This window comes from Ranitomeya imitator, chromosome 10 (genome assembly GCF_032444005.1).
Source record: "Ranitomeya imitator isolate aRanImi1 chromosome 10, aRanImi1.pri, whole genome shotgun sequence".
Taxonomy (NCBI): domain Eukaryota; kingdom Metazoa; phylum Chordata; class Amphibia; order Anura; family Dendrobatidae; genus Ranitomeya; species Ranitomeya imitator.
Genome location: NC_091291.1, coordinates 111,051,349 through 111,072,292, shown reverse-complemented (window position 1 = coordinate 111,072,292; position 20,944 = coordinate 111,051,349). Strand labels below are relative to the sequence as shown.

General features: G+C 44.7%; 1 protein-coding gene across 1 annotated transcript in view; it reads right to left on the bottom strand.

Annotated features, from left to right (window-relative positions):
• TMEM51 (transmembrane protein 51) overlaps nt 1–19,954 on the bottom strand; it is a 43,311-nt gene extending 23,357 nt beyond the window's left edge. Inside the window, exon 1 of the mRNA XM_069740819.1 lies at nt 19,800–19,954. The gene's annotated coding sequence lies outside the window, so the exon portion shown is untranslated. The remainder of the gene's footprint in view (nt 1–19,799) is intronic.
• Nucleotides 19,955–20,944: the final 990 nt, after the last annotated feature.

The window sequence follows — 20,944 nt, the reverse complement described above, 5'->3', positions numbered from 1 at the left end:
GTGTTTTGGGTCATTGTCCTGCTGGAAGACCCATGACCTCTGAGGGAGACCCAGCTTTCTCACACTGGGCCCTACATTATGCTGCAAAATTTGTTGGTAGTCTTCAGACTTCATAATGCCATGCACACGGTCAAGCAGTCCAGTGCCAGAGGCAGCAAAACATCAGGGAACCTCCGCCATGTTTGACTGTAGGGACCGTGTTCTTTTCTTTGAATGCCTCTTTTTTTCTCCTGTAAACTCTATGTTGATGCCTTTGCCCAAAAAGCTCTACTTTTGTCTCATCTGACCAGAGAACATTCTTCCAAAACGTTTAGGCTTTTTCAGGTAAGTTTTGTCAAACTCCAGCCTGGCTTTTTTATGTCTCGGGGTTAGAAGTGGGGTCTTCCTGGGTCTCCTACCATACAGTCCCTTTTCATTCAGACGCTGATGGATAGTACGGGTTGACACTGTTGTACCCTCGGACTGCAGGGCAGCTTGAACTTGTTTGGATGTTAGTCTAGGTTCTTTATCCAACATCCGCACAATCTTGCGCTGAAATCTCTTGTCACTTTTTCTTTTCCGTCCACATCTAGGGAGGTTAGCCACGGTGCCATGGGCTTTAAACTTCTTGATGACACTGCGCACGGTAGACACAGGAACATTCAGGTCTTTGGAGATGGACTTGTAGCCTTGAGATTGCTCGTGCTTCCTCACAATTTGGTTTCTCAAGTCCTCAGACAGTTCTTTGGTCTTCTTTCTTTTCTCCATGCTCAATGTGGTGCACACAAGGACACAGGACAGAGGTTGAGTCAACTTTAATCCATGTCAACTGGCTGCAAGTGTGATTTAGTTATTGCCAACACCTGTTAGGCGCCCAGGTAAGTTACAGGTGCTGTTAATTACACAAATTAGGGAAGCATCACATGATTTTTCGAACAATGCCAATACTTTTGTCCACCCCCTTTTTTATGTTTCGTGTGGAATTATATCCAATTTGGCTTTAGGACAATTCTTTTTGTGTTTTTTCATTTAAGACAAATTAAATGAAGATAATAATAACAAAGAATTTGTGATTGCAATCATTTTCAGGAAGAAACTGGGTATTATCTGACAGAATTGCAGGGGTGTTAATACTTTTGGCCATGACTGTAGCTCCCTTCCGATATAGATTGTCGAAAGACCAGCAACTGTGAGCCCAGAGCAGAGCATGCTAGTGTCACATGTTAAAAGGGAATCTGCGAGCCCCAAAATGCCCAGAGACCCAAATGAGGACGTTTTTTGTGCCTTTTATACTACTGGATCAATGAAGATGTGAGTACAAGCCATTTGGACTGTTTTCATTAAATTGCCTCCATTCTGCAGAAAACACACCAAAGTGCATCGTTCCACCCAGTTCCACTTTTGCATGCAGCTACTTTCCTCTACTTTGATTGAGAGCCCAGACCGTACCGACTAAGTGCATTTATACTGCCTGACTAACAGCCATTAATCAACTGCGGAGTGGCTGATTAACAGTAGAGTGAATTTCTTCGGGTCCCCGCTTATTCTGCAAGCTATAGCGCTTGCTGAATAAGCTGCAGAGGGAACTTTGATAGATACATGGAGCGTGCCGGCTGGTCGGTGCCGCAACAAACAGGCTCTCCATGCATGTGTTGTCACAGTGACACAGCCGCGACACATGCAACTGCGGCGCCGATCAGCCAGCACGCTCGCTCCATGAATCCGGGACCCCTCTGCAGCTTATAAGCAGGGACCCGAAGAAATTCGCTCAACTCTCAAGCTTTAGTCACACTAAACGACTTACCAACGATCACAATCAGCGATACGACCTGGCCGTGATCGTTGGCAAGTTGTTGTGTGGTCGCTGGGGAGCTGTCACACAGACAGCTCTCTCCAGCGACCAACGATCGGGGGAACGACCTCGGCATCGTTGAAACTGTCTTCAACGATGCCGAAGTACCCCTGCAGCACCCGGGTAACCAGGGTAAACATCGGGTTACTAAGTGCAGGGCCGCGCTTAGTAACCCGATATTTACCCTGGTTACCATTGTAAAAGTTTAAAAAAAAAAAAAAAAAAAACACACACACACTACATACATTCTGATGTCTGTCACATCCCCCGCCATCGTCCACAGGGTCTGCGTCACCGCTGTGCTCTGCTTTACGGCCGGCGCTGACGCAGTCAGTGCAGGGAAGCTCTCGGCCGGAGCGTGTGCATTAGCAGCGCTCCTGCCGAAAGCAGTTTTAACCCTGTGGACGCCGGGGGACGTGACAGACATCAGAATGTGAGTATGTACGGTTTTTTACTTTTACAAGGTTGAAGGAAGACTTTAAAGGCCATGTTCACACATTCCCGATTTTCCTGCTGTTTTTTCTGCACTAAAAACCGCAGCACTTGGCAGAAAACGCAGGTGCGTTTTTTGGTACGTTTTTTAGTGCGGTTTTTTATGCAGTTTTCTCTGCAGAGTCTGTGTGTTTTCTAGGAAGTTTTTTTAGGGTTAAAATGGCTGAAAATACCCTAACCCTACCCCTAACCCTAGTTCTAACTGTAGTGGGGGAAAAGAAAAAAAAAATTCTTTATTTTATTATTGTTACTACCTATGGGGGTGATAAAGGGGGGGGGGGGGGGGAGTCATTTACCTTTTTTTTTTATTATTTTGACCACTGTGAGGTTATCACAGTGATCAAAATGTGCCTGGCTGGAACGAATCTGCCGGCCGATTCGGCGGGCGCACTGCGCATGCGCCCGCCATTTTGGAAGACGGCGGCGCCCAGGGAGAGGACGGACACCGGGAGGCCCGGTAAGTATAAGGGGGGGGGAGATGAGGGCACGGGGGGGGGGGGGGGGGCATTGGGGCACGGGGGGACAGCCACACTCCGCCCACGCACTTCCTGCTGCAGCGGTTCTGCACCACAAACCGCAGAAAACCCGCAGATATTTTTTTCGTCTGCGGGTTTTACTGCGGGTTTGACCCTCACAATGAAGGTCAATGGGTGCAGAACCGCTGCAGTTCCGCACAAAGAAGTGACATGGTCCTTTTTTACCGCAGCTATTCAGCGCGGCTTTAGAACATTTCCGCAATGTGGGCACAGCGGTTCCTGTTTTCCATAGGGTACATTGTACTGTACCCTGCATGGAAAACAGCTGCGGACCCGCAGCGGCAAAATCGCGGCGGTTCCGCAGTAAAAAACGCATTGTGTGAACATGGCCTTAGTCCAACCTGCCCTAACCAGCCCTAACATGTTGATCCACGGGAAGGCAAAAAAAAAACCCATGTGGCTAAGAGTAAGCTCCACTTTGGGGAAAAAAATTCCTTCCCGACTCCACATACGGCAATCAGACTAGCTCCCTGGATCAACGCCCTAACAAGGAATCTAGTATATATACCCTGTAACATTATACTTTTCCAGAAAGGCATCCAGTCCCCTCTTAAATTTAAGTAATGAATCACTCATTACAACATCATACGGCAGAGAGTTCCATAGTCTCACTGCTCTTACAGTAAAGAATCCGCGTCTTATTATGCTTAAACCTTTTTTCCTCCAGACGTAGAGGATGCCCCCTTATCCCTGTTTCAGGTCTATGATTAAAAAGATCATCAGAAAGGTCTTTGTACTGTCCCCTCATATATTTATACATTAACATAAGATCACCCCTTAGGGTACCGTCACACTATACGATTTACCTACGATCACGACCAGCGATATGACCTGGCCGTGATCGTAGGTAAATCGTAGTGTGGTCGCTGGGGAGCTGTCACACAGACAGCTCTCCAGCGACCAACGATGCCGAGGACCCTGGGTAACCAGGGTAAACATCGGGTAACTAAGCGCAGAACCGCGCTTAGTAACCCGATGTTTACCCTGGTTACAAGCGTAAAACTAAAAAAAAACAAACAGCACATACTTACATCTGGTGTCCGTCACGTCCCTTGCCGTCTGCTTCCCGCACTGTGACTGCCGGCCGTAAAGTGAAAGTGAAAGCACGTCACCGCTGTGCTCTGCTTTCACTTTACGGCCGGCAGTCACAGTGCGGGAAGCAGACGGCAAGGGACCTGACGGACACCAGAATGTAAGTATGTGCTGTTTGTTTTTTTTTAGTTTTACGCTTGTAACCAGGGTAAACATCGGGTTACTAAGCGCGGCCCTGCGCTTAGTTACCCGATGTTTACCCTGGTTACAAGCGAACGCATCGCTGGATCGCATCACTAGATCGGTGTCACACACACCGATCTAGCGATGACAGCGGGAGATCCAGCGATGAAAGAAAGTTCCATACGATCTGCTACGATGTACGATTCTCAGCAGGATCCCTGATCGCTGCTGCGTGTCAGACACAGCGATATCGTAACGATATCGCTGGAACGTCACGAATCGTACCGTCGTAGCGATCGAAATGGTATAGTGTGACGGTACCCTTAGTCTTCGTTTTTCCAAATTAAATAGCCCCAAGTGTAATAACCTATCTTGGTATTGCATATACCACATGTGTTCAAACAGAAATAGAAGACTTCCAGCACAGGAATCCTTTTTCAGTAAATATTCTCTTTAAACATCTTCAGCGATAAAAAAACATCATGGGGTCCTACTGTGGTGCCACAGGGTCCTGCTCATCACAGTGACATTGCTTTCCTCATGTGGAGAGTGATGTTATGCTTGGAAGTGATGAAGGATATCTCTATCAGGTAATCACAATGCACACAACATGTTCACACTCCAGACCACATGGGGGAGCTTTTGATCTATAGTGGTTTGGAGGGAAAGGGAGTTCAGTTTCAGAGAGTTCCTGTCAAAGACAGAGGAGAGTGCAGACCGACAGTGTCAGAAGGTCTGAAGGGGCCCTGTAGTCTGAAGTATTACAGCCTCTGGAGAAAGAGATACAGAAGGAAAGGACATCGTTCAGTGAGCGTGAAGGAGAGCGAAGCACAGGAGAGTGATATCAGGGGAGACCAGCTGCAAACGAGCTGCCTCCCTCTGAAGCGCAGATAACCAGTAGCTGGAATACCGAGGTTGTAAGGGACTCTACGACTTACAGCAGAGACCGGCAGGACAGCTGAACTGCAAGTTACATGTCCGCCACACACACCTTAAAACACAGTAAAACAGAGCCCAGAGCGTGATAGAGTCCCTGTAAAAAGGCTTGAGTTACCTGTCATAGAGGTATTGTCCTATCCTATATGGGGGACAGAGAAGAACAGTGAGGACCTTATCTGAATCCATAGGCAGTAAGGGACTACAACATCACCGCGCTAGAGGAAGGCTTTTAACTCCACCTGGTAAAGGGGAAATCTGGATTCGCTTCCAAGCCGGCCTCTGCCTGCCCTGCGATCTGGTACCTTGGACTGTGGCTGCATGAAGTCTTCAGTAAACCAGGTAAAGAGACTGCAAACCTGTGTCCCCGTTCTTTACTGCGCCATTCACCATCTTCCATCTACACACCGGGAGCCCTGGGGACCTACTTCACCTGTGGGAAGTTATACCATCTAGCTGCCATAACATCACCCCAGAGGACCCCTTAAAGCAGCTTCGGTCCCCACTGACCGAATACCACAGGTGGCGTCACAAACAAACTTTATTCATGGGCGCCCAGGGCCACGGACCGGGTCACCACCGTGACATCCCCCTGTGAACACCGGACCCGGTACCGGGTACCCCATGGCCCTGGCGGGCGACTCACTACCCATAGGCCTGACGCGTCTCGGACCCAGTAAAAGTAAAAGTCTCCCTACTCAAAGGCTACCGAGAATGGTCGTTCGTAGAGAGAGTTAGTGAAAATATGGTAGATTAGCACATCTCATTCCATCAACCTCAATAGTGGTCAGTGGACGGGAGCTGGAGCACCGCTTCTTACCTGCCAACATCCATGGCTTTTCTTTCTGAGTAGCCTGCCTTGCAAGACAACACATCGCAATGATGTTGCACTGGGCCAGTTAATCAAAAGAAGAGCTACGGTTGCCAAATTTACTTATTTTTCTTCTGAAAAGTTTATAAAATGGAAAAAAAAAAAAAATCCACCCATAATATGGAGACTTTGGAAAACCTCAATATATAATTATAATTCTGATAATTATGGCTGTGGAGTCAGAGTTGTGGAGTCGGTATAAAATGGAATGACTCAAATATTATACATTAATTGGGTTCAGTAGTTCAGTGCAGGATGTGCTGTAAATGTTTGGCAAGAATTTGGGAAAGTTATGAAATGTCCTATAAATGTCTGGTGTGTTCCTGATCTGGGCTTTTAGTTGATATGAATCTGTACTGCACTTTATGTACATGCTCAGTAGTGACCAGTGCTGTGGGGTTGTAGAGGAGATGAATCTGTGCTGCACTCTATGTACATGCTCAGTAGTGACCAGCACTGTGGAGTCGTATATGAGATGAATCTGTGCTGCACTTTATGTACATGCTCAGTAGTGACCAGCGCTGTGGGGTCGTAGATGAGATGAATCTGTGCTGCACTTTATGCACATGCTCAGTAGTGACCAGCACTGTGGAGTCGTATATGAGATGAATCTGTGCTGCACTTTATGTACATGCTCAGTAGTGACCAGCGCTGTGGGGTCGTAGATGAGATGAATCTGTGCTGCACTTTATGTACATGCTCAGTAGTGATCAGTGCTATGGAGTCATATATGAGATGAATCTGTGCTGCATTTTATGTACATGCTCAGTAGTGATCAGTGCTGTGGAATTGTAGATGAGATGAATCTGTGCTGCACTTTATGTACATGTTCAGTAGTGACCAGTGCTGTGGGGTCGTAGATGAAATGAATCTGTGCTGTACTTTATGTACATGCTCAGTAGTGATCAGTGCTATGGAGTCGTATATGAGATGAATCTGTGCTGCATTTTATGTACATGCTCAGTAGTGACCAGCGCTGTGGAGCTGTATATGAGATGAATCTGTGCTGCACTTCATGTACATGCTCAGTAGTGACCAGTGCTGTGGGGTCGTAGATGAGATGAATCTGTGCTGCACTTTATGTACATGCGCAGTAGTGATCAGGGCTATGGAGTCGTATATGAGATGAATCTGTGCCGCATTTTATGTACATGCTCAGTAGTGACCAGTGCTGTGGAATTGTAGATGAGATGAATCTGTGCTGCACTTTATGTACATGCTCAGTAGTGACCAGTGCTGTGGAGTCGTAGTGGAGATGAATCTGTACTGCACTTTATGTACATGCTCAGTAGTGACCAACGCTGTGGAGTTGTAGATGAGATGAATCTGTACTGCACTTTATGTACATGCTCAGTAGTGACCAACGCTGTGGAGTTGTAGATGAGATGAATCTGTACTGCACTTTATGTACATGCTCAGTAGTGACCAGTGCTGTGGAGTTGTAGATGAGATGAATCTGTGCTGCACTTTATGTACATGCTCAGTAGTGACCAACGCTGTGGGGTCGTAGTGGAGATGAATCTGTGCTGCACTTTATGTACATGCTCAGTAGTGACCAGTGCTGTGGGGTCGTAGTGGAGATGAATCTGTGCTGCACTTTATGTACATGCTCAGTAGTGACCAGTGCTGTGGGGTCGTAGTGGAGATGAATCTGTGCTGCACTTTATGTACATGCTCAGTAGTGACCAGTGCTTTAGAGATGGAGTTGGAGTCCAAGTATTTTTGACGGGCTAGGGCAAAAAAGTGGCCTATTTTTACGGATTGTCTTGGAATTTCTGGACCGTTGGTAACCCTGGAGTCACGGGTGTCAGCAGGTAGACGGAGGTACTCTAGCTCCTGTCCCGAGTGCACACACAGCACTCTACAAATGCAACAATTCCTAAAGTGAACAGTGATATTTATAGGGATTAAGTCCATTACATAGCACTTCGGTTAGTTTAGCTTTGTAGCCGACAGACATCCTTTAATCACACTCCAATGGAAATCAATAGTAATATGTTATGCAACCAATTCGCTTTGGGCATTGCAACAAAAATAACCTCTGACGCTTGGACTAACAGTTGCAAGCTGAATTATTACACTTTAATTAGAACAGTGACTTTTTCTCCCCAGTAGCAATGTACCACTAACAATGGACAAATCTGCTGTCCGCAAGGGAAAATCGTCCATCTGAGGTGTAGAGGGTATTAGTAGTCTGCGGTCCCATAGTGTGACTGCAGTCTTATAACTTAGACCGGACAATACCTTTAAAATTACTATAAAGTCATGTTCACACCTAAGGAGAAAAAAAAAAAAAAAAAAAAACAACAAGCAAATGTCTGTTTCTCTTGCATGGTAACCTTCACATGGATGTGTGCCTGCCGCCCTAGTCACTCCATTGAGATGAGTTGCAATACTAGGCATATCCTGTGAACAGCTGTGGCGCTGTTTAAAGGTTTGTACAGAATAAGAGAAAAGTGGCTGCTTTCTACCATAGAGGCCAGGATCACGCTAAACTACAGTATAATGATTGCACAGAAGTCACCCATGGCAACCAGACTGCTCAATTGTCTAAGCTGAATAGTTAGAACTAAAGCTTATTAGTGGTCATGGAAACCGATGCATCATCTGCGTTAAGGTACCGTCACACTTTAGCGACGCTGCAGCGATACCGACAACGATCCGGATCGCTGCAGCGTCGCTGTTTGGTCGCTGGAGAGCTGTCACACAGACCGCTCTCTCCAGCGACCAACGATCCCGAGGTCCCCGGTAACCAGGGTAAACATCGGGTTACTAAGCGCAGGGCCGCGCTTAGTAACCCGATGTTTACCCTGGTTACCATCGTTAAAGTAAAAAAAACAAGCGCTACATATTTACCTACCGCTGTCTGTCCCCGGCGCTCTGCTTCTCTGCTCTGGCTGTCAGCACAGCGGCCGGAAAGCAGAGCGGTGACGTCACCGCTCTGCTTTCCGGCTGCCCGGCGCTCACAGCCAGAGCAGAGAAGCAGAGCGCCGGGGACAGACAGAGGTAGGTAAATATGTAGCGCTTGTTTTTTTTACTTTAACGATGGTAACCAGGGTAAACATCGGGTTACTAAGCGCGGCCCTGCGCTTAGTAACCCGATGTTTACCCTGGTTACCAGCGAAGACATCGCTGAATCGGCGTCACACACGCCGATTCAGCGATGTCAGCGGGACCTCAACGATCAAAAAATGGCCCAGGCCATTCCGACACGAGCAGCGATCTCACAGCAGGGGCCTGATCGCTGCTACGTGTCACACATAGCGAGATCGCTACTGAGATCGCTGTTGCGTCACAAAACTTGTGACTCAGCAGCGATCTCGCTATGTGTGACGGGGCCTTTAGAGTTTATCCATAAAGCTCTAGAGATGGCAGAAAACAAACATGCTGCTAACAGTTTGTCGGAATTTCAACATTTCACTAATAAAAATATATATCACGATTATTTTTTTCATTAATCTGTTCTTTGTTTGATTATGTGAGCACCCATTTTATGACCTTTATTTATTTTACTGAGGCAGAGCAATTAGTAGTGATTTAGATTTACAGGGACTTATTTTTTTCCTGCTACTAACGTACGGCATGCATAATTTATTTCATATATTGCATCCCCCATACAGTTATAAAGGACCTTTGGGGGGCATTTCAACATTTAGATTTCATTTATCCGATCTACCCAGTAACTGGGGCTGGTTTATCAGCTACAGGAGAAATTCAGACTCCTAGCTAGATAGCAAAGCGGAGTTTCCTAGGACAGTCATTATTGTATACAGCGCCAGTGACCAGGAAGGCAGACAAAGTAATTAATCATCTGTGCCTTTTCTATGGGGAGTCCGGCTGTGTCTGGCAGCTAGCTCCCCACTCCCACAGATGCATACAGCTGTTCTAGTACGTAGTAATGTTTTAGAACAGAGTAGAACACAAACCGTCTGGACATTAAGGGTATGTGCACACGTTGCGGTTTTTACTGCGGATCCGCAGCGTTTTTGACGCTGCGGATCCGCAGCAGTTTTCCATGCGGTGTACAGTACCATGTTAACCTATGGAAAACAAAAAACGCTGTGCACATGCTGCGGAAAAAACGCACGGAAACGCTACGGTTTATTTTCCGCAGCATGTCAATTCTTTGTGCGGAATCCGCAGCGGTTTAACACCTGCTCCATATTAAAAAAAAAAACAAAAAAAAAAACGCAGGTGTAAAACCGCAGTAGAATCCGCACAAAAACCGCAGAAGATCCGCGATAAATCCGCAGGAAAAATGCAGTGTTTTTGCCCTGCGGATTTATCAAAATCAGTGCGGAAAAATCCGCATACCAGTCCGCAGCGTGTGCACATAGCCTTATAGTCCATATGCAGTCTGGAATTAGTTAAATACCTAACATTTTTCATGTTTTTCTACTTTTTGCATCAATTTTTTTTTTTTTGAATTGTCAAAATTCAAGACATCTTCATTGCAACTTCGACAAGATTTTATTTTTGTTACTGGTTCAACTTTCACATACAGAAGACTTCCGAATACTTATTTTACTATTTTTCTTTTTAATCCTCCTACATACCTCACCTTGTACATAGAAAAAAAAAATGTTCTACCTATCAAAATTAGGGGACTTAACCCCGCAATCTTTTAACTGGCTAGAGGATACACCAATACCTCTGTAATACTGCCTAGGTGACGTGGCCAGCGCTGTCTGCAGCACCGGCGAGATTCATCATCCAGAATCTGAGCCTACTATTGTTACACAGATTCTATGCACGCACAATCCCCACATTTTAGGCTAAGGTCACACGAGCGCATTACTTTTATTTAAAAAAAACAAACAAACAAAAAAAAAAAACCAACAAAAACGCTCATCTGAACAGCCCAATTTGATGACATTGGTCCAAGTGCTGTATGATTTTTCCTACGGACAGCCCTAAAAATGAATATCCAGGAAAATATGGTCATGCGAACTTAACCTAAGGGCTAAACCAGATGAGTATTACATGAACAAGTGCTAATTAGTGATGAGCTAATGCTCGAATCAGGTGTTATCTGAGCATGCTCAGGTGCTAACCAAGTGTCTTCAGAGTGCTCAAAAAAAATACGTTCGAGACCCCGTGGCTGCATGTCTCGCAGCTGTTAAACAGCCGCAACACATGCCCCTTTGTTAGGCATTCCCTGGGTGTGTGTCGGCTAACAGCCACGAGACATGCAGCTGCGGGGACTCAAACATACTTTTCTAGCACACCGAAGACTAGCAACTGAGCCTGCTCATATAACACCTTATCACAGCATGTTCGCTCATCACTAGTGCTAACTTTTTTTTTTTTTTTTTTTTTTTAAGCTGTCAATCCAGTTGGAAAAAATAAAATAAGGTAAATTAAGAGATATCTGCGATTCTAACTCGACTCATATTCATGCATCTCACAAATGAACAATGGATCAGGCATGTTAGAACATAACATACCTGATCCTGCTTATTTCAAAACATGGATGTCAGATAATGGAACGGTCAGACGTCCACCCAAGCACATTAGTTCATCAGCCAAAAATTCCAATATTTGACCAAAAGGGTTATCTTCTCTTAGAATATCATGGCAACTGGCCAGGATAGGTTGGAGCATTCTGACCTCTGAGGGTCTAACCTCTGGAGGTCACACGGATCCTGAAAATAGAGGAACCAAGGACTCCATCATTTCTCCTGTACAGCTCATTACTGTCCCATGGCTGCTGTTGTCCATCAAAGTTAAGACGACCGTCCATTTTATTTTACAACTCTATAGGTTTACTATAAAGCAATACTCATGCAATGTCAGAATTTATTTGATCAGCGTTTCCAGTCTCAAATGTAAGAATTAATGGCTCCTTGGGCTCAGCAGCTGCTTTACCGCGTGGTCCTCCTCATAAGACGCAGCAGATCGCACCCCCATCTGCACAGCCGACCATTATAACCCTGCTCTACATTTTCTCTCTTTCTAGCCCCTCGGGACAAATTGCTGATCCAGGATTAATATTGGCTTTCACCTTCTCCTGCTCATTAGCAACAGTTGTCTTGCCAGCTTTCAGCTCCACGCAACAGACCAGCATGTGCAACTCCTTCCTTGCCCTCCGAACTCATCACCTATTATAAATTGCGTTCCTTCATTTAAGAAGAGATCTCGCATGACTGCAGGCTATCGATATTAATTAAAAATGTGTTCTCAAACATAAAATTAATTGTTCAATTAGTTTTGTGACAACGGAAGGCCTTGTTCTTGGTGCCCGTGAGTAGCCAAAGCCCTCGTACCGGAACATCTATAGACATAGTGGTCGATTTACTAAACTACTTCTGCTACAATTATGGCTTAATTCTGGCAAAAAATGAACATAACTTGTACCATATTTATTTGCTTTAGAAAAAGCTTTTAACACATGTTCAACAAGCGACCATGACCTATCGGGAAGAGGTGGAAAGTCGTGGCTGGAATTGGAATCCCGCGCACCGATAAAGCTCCATAATGTAGCAAACCAAAAATGGCTAACTAATAGGTGGTGCAAACTTAGACTAGACTTTGTAAGGGAAGAGTCAGACTGATGCATAACATGACGGGGATGGCAACGCAATGTTCGGACTGGCAGTTCTCTCCTGACCTGAACATGGCAGCGTGTATTTCTATGCAGCTGTCGGGAGAGACGCTGGCCAGTCCGAGCATTGTGTTGCCATCCCCGTCCAAGTTAAACGACCATCTGACTCTTCTCTTAGAATGTCTAGTCTAAGTTTGCACCACCTATTAGTCAGCTAACTTTGGTTTTCTTGCAAACGTAGACTAGACGTTCTATGGGAAGAGTCAGACTCAGATGAGGATGGCAATGCAATGCTCGGACTGGCCAACAGCTCTCCCGACAACTGTATAGAGATACGTGCTGTCATGCTTGGGTCAGGAAACACAACGGTCAGTCCGAGCATTGTGTTTCCATCCCCATCCAAGTTATACAGCCATCTGACTCTTCCCCAAGGGCGTTTAATTTTTTAGGAGCCAGTTTGATAGAAGTCAGGACATTTCCAGACTGTCTTTTGGAATGTCTTAACAGCTTCAGGTTTCTAAATCCCCAAGAAGTTATAAGAACTAAGCTGACCGTTCATCAGGCATTTTCTGCTTTGATGCCGCTGCATACATCATGATACAACTCAATGGGAAGTGTGTAGGCCTTTAAGTCTACTTCACCACAGCCATTTACTGAGGTATGCTCAGAAAATGTATGCTAAAATCACTTTTGTTACTTTGCAACCATTATATTTCTATACATGACCTCCAAAGTAGAGGAAACAAGACAACACATGTCCCCCCCCCCCCCACCCCATCATTATGGTTGCATATTACTAGTGATATAACAGATTTATCTGTTTGATCGCAAGTAAGGCAACAATGTTGAAGCTCAGTGAAACCCTTGGAGGCCTCACATTCGCCTATTTGTCTTAGATTGCAAGAGCGTAATGAATGGACGGCCTGTTTGCATTGTGCCGCTTCCAGTAATAGAATAGCTGACATAGTTAATTGGTGAAATTCATCTATGTGAACTGGACTTTGCGAAAGTTCAATGCTCTCCACTCCAGGGTCACCGGGCATCCTGCAGGACCAGCTGTCATGTTCAGGAGGGCTAGAAGCTCTAAAGGCTAGATTCACTTGTAGAGTTTTTTTTTTTAACTAAGGAATTGGTGAGATCTGAATCATATGTGGAGCTTAGTAAAATAGTAACCCCAATGTGGACCACTCAGGCCGGGAGCCCATGATCCAGAACTAGCAGAGCTTTGGACACAGCATATGTTCACTCCATCCAAAGTGCTGCCTTCTATGGAACGGAGGTGAATCCGCATAGTTCAGTGAACACTTTAAAAATGTATCTGTTTGCACCAAGAAATTGGCGTTTCAAAGTCCAATTGGTGGGAATCGAACCATAGTGAAGCCCATTGATGACTACAGAAAAGTGGGGAAACACTGCACCAATTCTCCAGTTGGCTATGCTGAGCTTTTTCCATGTGGTCCTATGTTCTAACTGATTGGGCCAAGACGAAAATGGCAGAAGATAAGGGCTCTAGGGTCGGGTGCCCACGATCCGGAACTAGCAGTGCATGTTCGCTGCGTCTAAAGCGCTGCCTTCTATTGAACGCAAGTAAATCCACGTGCGGATTTACCGCATCCAATACATTCTATTGGAGAAATTTCTCTTGTGGAGACTAGCGTCTCCGCAAGAGGAATTGACATGCTGCAGTCTTGATAGATGAGTCGCATGCGCATGTCAGTGACCGCGGGTGACTATGGACGCACAGTATGTGCCCACGGATCAGGAATTGCTGCGGGTTTGACACTACGTATTCATGCTGTGTCAAACCCGCAGCGACCACATCACTCGGAGACTGACATGTGGCGCTTCTATCAAGACCGCAGCATGTCATTTTCTTTTGCGTAGACGCTAGTTTCCACAAAAGAAATGTCACCAATAGAAATGTATCGGACGCAGTAAATCCGCATAGTTCAGTGAACACAGAGGAGTCACCTGCGTTCAATAGAAGGCAGCGCTTTGGACACAGCGAACATACGCTATTGCTCGGTGGTGCGCAGAATTTATAGACTTTCTATTTCCTATTTAGCCCATGCCCACCACTCCAGTGATCAGTAACATGCATATGTTATAGTGGGCCAAACCCTTTAAATAATAATATGGCAGACACACTGCAACATGATCCACATGAATGTTAACAGTAGTAACCAGGCAAGTATAACTGTTATGGGTACCTTCCCGTAACGAAAAATGTTACCAGTTTGCATTTTTCCGGAAGCATCACTAAACAGGTACAATCTGCTTCAGACACAACAACTCTTTGAAGATGAGTCATATGAGATCATCGATCTACAGATAGAATTATGACATCACCACTCAACATTTTTACTCGTACAATATAAAGTAATTCCACAGGTTATTTCATGCTACTTGATATATAAAGAGAACGCTAAAGGCCACCATACACCATAGATGGTCAACCCAACTCCCTCATACACAGGAGCACAGTGTTCTCTATGAGAGAGATGCAGTCAGAATCATCTGGCTGTGGCTTATTGACATAGGGGAAAAAAAAACAAAAAACGAGGCGTGTCAGTTGGAAATGCAACAGAGCCCCCATACACAGATGGATTGCTGAAAAAAAAAACAAAAATCAGTGGGTTTGGACATCATCTAGTGTGAGGGTCTGTAAGCATATTCAGGATTAATTATATGATTTTTGCATTATCAAGTTTTTTGGATTGCTTAAAGCAAGGGTGGACTCCGATGTGGTGCATTTACAGCAGTCTCCGCGTCTCCTATGTGGTGCATATACAGCAGTCTCCGCGTCTCCTATGTGGTGCATATACAGCAGTCTCCGCGTCTCCTATGTGGTGCATATACAGCAGTCTCCGCGTCTCCTATGTTGTGCATATACAGCAGTCTCCGCGTCTCCTATGTGGTGCATATACAGCAGTCTCCGCGTCTCCTATGTGGTGCATATACAGCAGTCTCCGCGTCTCCTATGTGGTGCATATACAGCAGACTTCGCACTGCATGAGTTCTATAAATGTTATGTGAGCTGTGATGAATTTCCCACTGTGGGGAGATCTGCAAAGTAATATGCATTATGCATTTGTGTTCCGAACAATTTATTTCTGAAAGTTATTTTCAAAACTTATAACAAAGAGTCAACTACGCTCGCTCCAGACCACCTAACACGCGTCTCAAAGAAGTGAGTTCCAGCCATATTCACACCTCATTTTATATTAAAAGGGGTTCTCCAGGACTTTAATATTGACCTATCCTAAGGATCGGCCATCAAAGTCTGATCGTGGGGGTTCGACACCTGGCACAACACCGATCAGTTATTCCCGGTGGAGGCCAGAACTGCTCAGATAGCTCCGTTGACTGTATATAGTGGCTGCGGCTGGGTACTATCCATCCGCCCCCTACTCAGATCCATAGGGGGCATTCGTGCAGTACTCGCCCGTGGCCACCATGTCACGGACAAACCTGTATTGTTCAGCTCCATAACTAAGCAATTCCTGCTGCCGCCGACACTGGGGACAGCTGATCGGCCCGTGGTGCCGGGAGTCGCACGTCCACGATCAGATAGTCTAAGGATAGGCCAATGTTAAAGTCCCGGACAAACCCTTTTATTAGCTCCAGTTTGCATTAAAAATATAAAATATACTGTACTTCCTTCCAGGCCCATTGCCATTCCTCCAATGTCCGTGCTGTGTCCCTTGGTGGGACACGTGACGACCACTGCAAGAATTAGAGACCGGTGATCGGCTGCAGCCTGTTCTGTCAAACTGCAACAGTCACTTGACATTGTAATGTAAATGTAACATGAACACAGAGCAAAGAGCAGAGGAACGATGTCTGTCCAGAGGTTTTCATAACTCACACTTGCCCTCCAGTCCCGGATCTGAAACCAGAGAATCCCTGCAGCGCACAGTGTGTGCCCTGGCAGGATTCATAAGGGTATGTGCACATGATAAGTAAACACTGTGGGTTGGACGCTGCGTACTTGCACAGCATCCAACCAGCAGGGTCCAGAGGTTACAACACAGTGGATGGGATTTCAAAAAATCCAATGCCCACTGTGCGTGCACCGACGGACATGCGGCGCATCTTTCCAGACCGCAGCATGTCTATTTACCTTGTGGAGACACGAGCCTCCACAAGATAAATTTCACCCGTACAATGTTTTGGATGCGGTGAATCCGTATGGTCCAGTGATCGCATGCGGAATCACCGGTGTTCAATAGATGGCAGTGCTTTGGACTCAGCAGACATGTGCTGCATCCAAAGAGCTGCCAATTACTGAACGTGTGCACCTAAGGCCGGCTTCACACTCAGCGTATGAAAATATGGTCCATTTTTTACAGCCGTAATACGCTGAAAAGTCCCCAAAATAGTGGTCCGTAGCTCCTCCGTAGGCAGGGTGTTTCAGCGTTTTTTGCGCATGGCATCCTCCGTATGTAATCCGTATGTCATCTGTACTGCGTGTTTTTATCGCAGGCTTGCAAAACCGACATACGGCTATACAAGGGATCCATGTGTTAAAAAAAACAACAACTATAGAGCGCTGAAGGTCATGCTGTCAGATGTCAGCGTGACCCGCGGTAACACTACCGCCGGTACTGTCGGTCAGAGCACTACAGGGTCATGCTGTCAAATGTCAGCATGACCCTGCAGCTGTGACCCATGGTAAAAAGCTTACCGCAGGTCAGCTGGCATGGGCTGATGAGACTACTGCTCCCATTGGGCTACGTGTATTGAACCAAGAAATTACAACACAAAACTGTTTTTTTTTTTTTAAATGTCTATCTAGCTAAAAAAAAAGCGCCTTCATTGCTGTACAAAAATGCATGCAAACAACGCATACAAAAAAAAGCCTTTTTGCTGCAGCGTTTTCCTGCCAAGAGATGCAGAAACCTTGCAGAAAGATCAGCAAGAAAATACTTAAAGTGCGCACATAGCCTAACAGGCCTGATGAGATCCATTCTGTGATATTTATTTGCTTGTCTATTCATTCATACAAACTTTACAGGCGAAACCCAAGAGGCTTTTGTGGGCCTTGATTAGCGGTATTGCAGCATGATCCTCCCTCCCCCCCAAAGTGCTGGCTGGCTTTTTAGCTTCCAAACACTGGAATAAATTTTACAATAAGTCAAACAGGACAACAGGGTGCCCCCTACAAAGACTGGCATTCATCACAATGACGTGACAAGGAACACTTAATAAGGCCACATTCTCCAGTGCTGAGTAGGGTAATGTTCACGAACAGCCCTGCGCTGTATACTGTGGTGTGCAAACTTTTAAAGAGACACTAAACTCAAAAGCTTGCAATCTGAGCGCTCCATTGTACCCAGTTATCAGCCAATGTCAGGCTACATTGAGGCTGTCTGTAGTGTGGTGTTTTACAGGAAAAATCCCTGCCCCCATTATCACTGCTGTATCTCCCTTATCTTCAGTTCTGGGAACTTTCTGAAAGTAGATGAGTAAAGCTCCACTAAATGAGTATATACATCATGTAGTGTATACTGTAAGGACACTTACCCATGTGGCATTCAACCCATAGTCATAAGGTGGCCATAAATGTGCGATTACATTGGGCAAGTAACGAGTCACGACCCATGTATTGCTGGAGGAGACTATACAACCATGTATAATAAATAAAGCAATCCAAATAAATAAGATCTTGTTAAAACACCAAAAACAGCTTAAAAAAAATAAATAATGGAGTCAACAAAGGGCAAACAAGGCTTATCACCAGTAGCGGATGTCTTAGCAAATATATAAAGTAGTACAAAAACACAATAAGTTACCTTGTTCAAACATTTAAGTGCAATGCACAATGGTAAAATTGCACAATAAAAGGCTACTATGCCAAAATAACTAAACAGATCAGAATATCCCAAAGTGCGCATCACTATCAGCATCAATAAACCATCGAATGGATAAAAAAACAAAACAAACAAAAAAAAAAAAAAAAAAACTTTATAAATTTTTAACACAACACAAACCTTTGCGGTTCTACTGGAGCAAACATCATAGGATTATATGGTGATCCAGGTCGCATCCACTAAAACCGTATTTAAGGGCTCATTCAGACATCAGTTTTTCTCATACAAGTGCTATCCATTTTTTTTCAGATGATATTATATGGGGCTGTTACATGTCCGATTTATCCTCGGACTGAGAGGTCAATGGAAAATATCGGAGACAAGTCCTGTTTTGATCCGAGTGTTGGATCAAAGTCGGTAATGCAATTCTATGGGCCCGTGAAAAGACGACTGCATTTGGATCCGATCCGAGGGTGGTCCAATGTTCACGAACTGTCTGAAAATTTTTTTTTTTTTCTACATGTATGAGAAAAAAAATGGATGACACTCAGACCACACTTTGATCAAAGTCTGATCAGAATAATCGATCCGTTCTTCTCTTATGTGGAAAATACGGATGTCTGAATGAGGCCTTAGACCGGTTTTCATCCAGAAGAAACATGATTTTTTTATCCTTTTAAACACCTAAAACGTAATAGGAAACACCGTTTCCTGTTAATAAATGCAATTGATCTATATTCCGATTGTTTTTTTTTTTTTTTTTTTTTTAAATGCGCCCATTGACTTTAATAGACGACTGTTTAAGAAAAATTAATCACGACAGTGCCTGCTGTAATCTTATGTACCGCGTATCTGTACGTAAAATCATTCATCTGAGTACCCCGTTCACTTGCATTGGACTGTTTGCTGTCTACATGGCTTATGGATCAAAAAACACACTTGTCTGAACGAGCCCTTTCAGCCATAATGAGGATCCTTTATGTATTGTACACCATCCCACATACATAAAGGTGGCAGACCCCCCCCCCCTAAAGAATAAAGAATTAGCATCCTGATGATATAACATAAAGCCTAGCCCCAGGATCGAAAAATCAATCCACATTCTGCCTGGTTATAACAACACGGACAAGTCGATGCAACAAATTGTTCGCACTGAATTCTTACAAGTGACTCCTCATCTGGGAAAAATCAATATGGCCAACGTATATTAAAAAGTATGCAGGGTCCATTTGCAGCTTGGTTTACTTAATTCTGGTTCCTCCGCTTCATATGGTGGAACTTTTTAAAAGTTTTAAGAGTTTGATTCTATGTATGTGCCTTTAAGAACAATAAAAAGTTGTTTTTTTTTTAAAGAGTTTGAAACTTTGTGATACAATTCTTCAAAAGCCCAGTTTGTAGGCGATAGTAATTGGGCCCCTCTACCAGGCGCCCCATGATAGAACGTGGTGTTCTATACAGGTCTGGGACAATACCTACAGGGAGAGGTGTAAATATTCAATGTTCTGCTGGTCACCTGTGGCCAGGTGTGGGCAGTTTACTGAGGGATCAGCCTTGTACTCACCTCCTTCAGGTCACATTCACATTATTGCATCATGAGGGGGCCCCAAAACTTCAAGACTAATCCAAAACTTTCAAGAATCCCCAGAAAAAGGTCCTGAATGCAGCTCCTGTGAGTGCAGGATAGACTAGGAAGGTGCAATGAGCTGCACACACCCTCCTCCCACCCCCACTTTCAGGAACTAGGAGGAAGAGAGGCTTCCTAGGTCCTAATGCCCAACCTATTTGCTATAATTCGGGCCAACCTCAGGGACTCCCTGTTGGGATTTTTGCATAGCTATCCTGGCTACTCAGGGGTTAACCTAAAACTGACTGTAGCGCCATTCTTGCACTTCCTCTATTTAGAGGAATTGAACAATAAAAAGGCAATTTTCCAACTGCTGTCATTAAGTATCACTAAATTGCTCCTTTAATTAACGTTGATATTGAACTTTGGCCTTCGCTGTAAGCTGAAAATACGGCGAGGCTATAAAGTTACAAAACACAATGGGGCACAAGATGTATTTGAAAAGCATTTTTTGTTTCATAAGTTGCACAAGAAATTACGCTCAAGCGGACGTAAAACTTTTTTTTTACGCAATTATGGCACAAATATTGTATATACAGTTGTATCTGCCACAGCGCAATGGGGCCTGCTCCATATAAATAGGTGACAAGAATCGGTAACGTTTATATTCAGCCTTGTTGTCCATAGCAACCAATCAGAGTGCAGCTTTCATTCTTACAGAAGGGTTAAATAAATGACAGCTGAGCTCTGATTGGTTGCTAAGGACTTTAGCAACTAATTTCTGCTAGGCTGAGCTCGGTGCACAAGGCCCGTATGGTGGCACACAGAGTCCATATGGCTTTATATCATAAATCTGTGTATGGTGCCTCTATATTGATTGGTCTGTTTGTAAAAAATAAAAAAAATGGCTCCTCAATATGCCTTTGTATGGAGCATGGGGCATTTTTTTTTTCTGTCAGATTGAGAATAATAATAATAATAAATAATAATAATAATTCCCTAGCAACCAGGCAACCCCCACATGTACTTATGCTGGCTAACAGATGTAAATCATTCAGCTGCGGCGATGAAAACTAAATCTCCGAGCACTAAAAAATACTCGGAGGACCCCCGAGCGTGCTCGAGAAATCTCGAGTAATGAG